The sequence below is a fragment of the Oryctolagus cuniculus genome, chromosome 6, assembly GCF_051225735.1.
Source record: "Oryctolagus cuniculus isolate XC-2025 breed Fujian yellow rabbit chromosome 6, ASM5122573v1, whole genome shotgun sequence".
Taxonomy (NCBI): Eukaryota; Metazoa; Chordata; class Mammalia; order Lagomorpha; family Leporidae; genus Oryctolagus; species Oryctolagus cuniculus.
The window spans coordinates 152,245,648-152,249,717 of NC_142872.1; the positions used below are offsets into that span (position 1 = coordinate 152,245,648).

Below are 4,070 nucleotides of genomic sequence, written 5' to 3' on the forward strand. Positions count from 1 at the left end.
TGGAGGGTGAACCAACGGCAAAGGAAGACCTTTCTCTCTGTCTCTCTCTCTCTCTCACTGTCCACTCTGCTGTCAAAAATTTAAAAAAAATGAATAATATACTTGAAATTATCACTCAGATCTCCTAACTCAGAGCCTTTTTCTTCTAATTCTTTTTTTTTTACATACCTGCCAGCCCATGTAGGGATTTTTTTGTTAACATATATTTGTCTTGGCAAATACTATATTCTGTATCCTAAGGCTAATTATCAGAACAATCTTCATCTATTCCAATGGCTAATCATCTCACCTGTATTGTCAGTATTGTCCACATATTGGCTAGTTTTGTCTCTAATAGGTACTTTTCATGCAATTTGTTTTCATTTTGAATTTCATACTCCCTTATCCAGAGATAGGCTATGGTCTTTTCTGATAACTACATTGCAATTTAGTGATTTATTCTTATAATAATCTTCAAAATATCAATCTATTATGTTTCTCTCATAGCTTTAATTCATGAAGTTTTGTATTGGACATAATTACAGAATAGGTGGAATCCTATGGGCCCTAATTTTTAAACTCCTTTTTTTTCATACCTTCACTTCTTTCATATATTCACTTCTTTGAATGAGTGCTAGTGACGGCTTTTATTATAACTGCCTCCTCTTCTTTTTAAAAATTCACATATACTACAATAAATCAGTCAAATCTAAAATTCTCAAATACTCAAATATCATATACAAACTAATGAAAAGGAAGCAGAAATAACTATGGCTACAGTGTCATTCTTTGGTTCACTTCTCAAACACCCATGATGGCCAGCTGGGCTACAGCTGATACCCAGAACACTGTCCAGTTCTCCTATATGGGTGGCAGGAAAACAGCTGGTTAAGCCATTACTTCTGCCTCCCAGAGTCTGCATCAACAAAAAGCTGGCATCAGGAACTACAGCAGAGTGTTGAACCCAGACAATCCAATGAGTGTATTAACCAGCATCTTAACTGTCAAGCCATGTGTGGGGAGCAACTCGGACTAGACTAAGTTACTCGAATTAAGACTTATTCTATGCATCTGCTCTCCCACAATATGGCGCTGGGTGAGGAGTAAACAGCTTCTACCCAGCTGCCTCTCACCAACTTGACAAGCTGCAGGAGCTGCTCCTGCTCCTGATTGGAGGAGAGCAGCGTACTCGGCGTGTGGGTAGCAGAGTTGGGATTGGTGGAAGAGGACTGTGAAGGAGGAGAGAGACAACATGCACCAGGAACATCTAAGGGGAACACCTGAGGAACATCTGAGCAGCCCCCGAGAGAGCCGGCCGGCGGTGTGCCGCTCCCCTGCGGAAGTGGGGAAAGTGGCCAGGGGGAACTGCCCTTCCACGGAGGTGGAAGGGATGGTAGCCAACCCGGGAAGAACCAGCAGCAAACCCGGGGAGGGCCGAGCAGACAAGAGAACAGCGCAGGGTCCTGTGTCGTTCCTCCACGAAGACGGGGAGCGACACCATGTAACCATTCTTAAAGGCTTAGGGATATTTTTCCAGTCCTGTCCACTTGGTTTCTATTAAGTACAGTACAGGGAATTAGAGAAATCAAAAGGGGTCGATATAAGATGAAGTTCAACCAAGTGGCTTCATAATGGAAGGATACCTCTAAACAAGGTCTCAGTTTTTGTGCCCATGTTCAGGCTAACACTCTTGTCTCATCAGTGTTGTCATTCCCCCTCTTCGTGGAGGAATGACACAGGACCCTGCGCTGTTCTTTTGTCTGCTCGGCCCTTCCCGGGTTTGCTGCTGGTTCTTCCCAGGTTGGCTACCGACCCTTCCACCTCCGTGGAAGGGCGGTTCCCCCTGCCACTTTCCCCACTTCCGCGGGGGAGCGGCACACCCCCGGCCGGCTCTCTCGGGGGCTGCTCAGATGTTCCTCAGGTGTTCCCCTTAGATGTTCCCGGTGCATGTTGTCTCTCTCCTCCTTTATATCCTCTTCCACCAATCCCAACTCTGCTACCCACACGCCGAGTACGCTGCTCTCCTCCAATCAGGAGCAAGATCAGCTCCTGCAGCTCAGTCAATCAAATTGGCGAGAGGCAGCTGTGTAGAAGCTGTTTCCTCCTCTCCCAGCGCCATATTGTGGGAGAGCAGATGCATAGAATATGTCTTAATTCCAGTAACTTAGTCTAGTCCGAGTTGCTCCCCACAAGTGTGGTGAAAACATATTATTGTGCTCGCTTGGAACGATACAGAGAAGATTAGCATGGCCCCTGCGCAAGGATGACACGCAAATTCGTGAAGCGTTCCATATTTTTTATGGGGGGGAGAGATATTGTAATCCATAAGCTGTACTTTGGAAATTTGTTCATTAAATAAAATAAAATAAAAAAATAAATAAAAGAAAACATATTATCTGCATTGGACCCTATTTGCCTTCTTCCTGCCAGAGCAAAAATAATTTTGCCTTCACCCTCAATAGTTGACAAAAAGAAGTTACTGATTTTTACTTATTAATTGCTTTCCCACACTATTTTTTTAAAATATTTTATTTATTTAATTGAGAGGTCGAGTTACAGACAGAAAGAGCAAGAGACAAAGAAAAAGGTGTTCCATCCACTGGTTCACTTTCCAAATGGCCCCAATGTCTGGAGCCAGGCCGTTCTGAGGCCAGGAGCCAAGAGCTTCTTCTGGGTCTCCCACGCCAGCGCAGGGACCCAAGGCCTTGAACCATCTTCCACTGCTTTCTGAGGCCATTAGCAGAGAGCTGGATCAGAAGAGGAGCAGCTGGGACACGAGTAAGCACCAATATGAGATGCTGGCAATGTAGGTGGAGGCTTAGCCTAATATGCCACAGTGCTGGCCCTATTACCCACACTGTTTAACCTCCACCTGCCATTTTTGCCCTTGTCCTTATTTATATTTGTGGGATCTCTAGTTACTTTTTTTTACAAAAATAAATATTCATTTCAAAGGCAGAGTTATGTAAAAACAGAAGTAAAGATAGAATGACTTTCCATCCACTGGTGTGCTTCCCAAATGGCTGCAATGGCCCAGGGCCATCCAGGTATCCAACATGGGTAGAAAAAGCTCAAACACTTGGGCCATCTTCCACTGTCTTCCCAGGTCCATTAGCAGGGATCTGGGTCATATCTGAGCAACTGGGACTCCAACCAATGTTCTAATATTGGATACCAGCATTGCAAGCAAAAACTTAATGCATTGCACCACGATGCTGGCCCCCAAAGATTTTTAGTTCTTTGTCCTGAAGTCTCCAAGATTAATTAATTTTTTTCTAGATCTTCATGGGAGTGTATACTAATCAAGTCTTTCAGGAAAGAAAAAATCATATTATATTGTAAAGCTGAAAAATCCATACTATTATGATTCAGAAATTTGAATTCTAGAAACAGAGCATGGAGAAATTCTTGCAGTATAACTTACAGAAACTCACATGTTCCCCCAGTAAACATTTTCAGAATTGTTTGTAATGTAAAATATTACACCTTAGTGATGATGAATGAACCACAACTACATGAACTGTCACAGACAAATTTTAGAAACAGGAAAGTCAATCTCAGAAGACTACATGCAAATATACTGCATAAATAAACAAAACTAAGTGGGAACATTTACATATTCAATACAATTATGTGGAGAAAACGGAATTAGATAACAATTTCAGCATGAGGTTTACCTCTCAGAGAGAAGGCAAGATTGGAACCAACAAATTAAGTGTTGAACATAAATATATTCAATGACGTTGGTAGCTAGACACTAGAATGAGTATTCATTTTGTTAGGTTTTATAACTAATATTCAAGTAACAGTCTACGCAAATGATTTTAAAGTCCACTACTGGGACATGACCTAGAGTTTGAAAAATATTTCTCTGGAATTTACCAGATGTTCTGGCTGTTAATAAATATTAAGCAAAGGATTCTGTTATCTAATGTGCATGTTCATAGATTTCAGAATTTTTCACAAAAAAATCAGTCTGTCTTTTAATTCTACTTCTTACATAGAGGTTTAAAGAAACTGTAAGTTATATATGCTTATATATTAGGAGGTCCCTTTTTTCCTTAACTGTCCTTGTATAGGTGGGTATTGTA

At 41.6% G+C, this 4,070-nt stretch overlaps 1 non-coding gene across 1 annotated transcript; it reads left to right on the forward strand.

The window, feature by feature from the left end:
- Positions 1 to 2,170: 2,170 nt before the first annotated feature.
- LOC127490832 (U6 spliceosomal RNA) lies at positions 2,171 to 2,277 on the forward strand. Its single transcript, XR_007919227.1, has one exon. It is a non-coding gene; the product is annotated as a U6 spliceosomal RNA (small nuclear RNA).
- Positions 2,278 to 4,070: the final 1,793 nt, after the last annotated feature.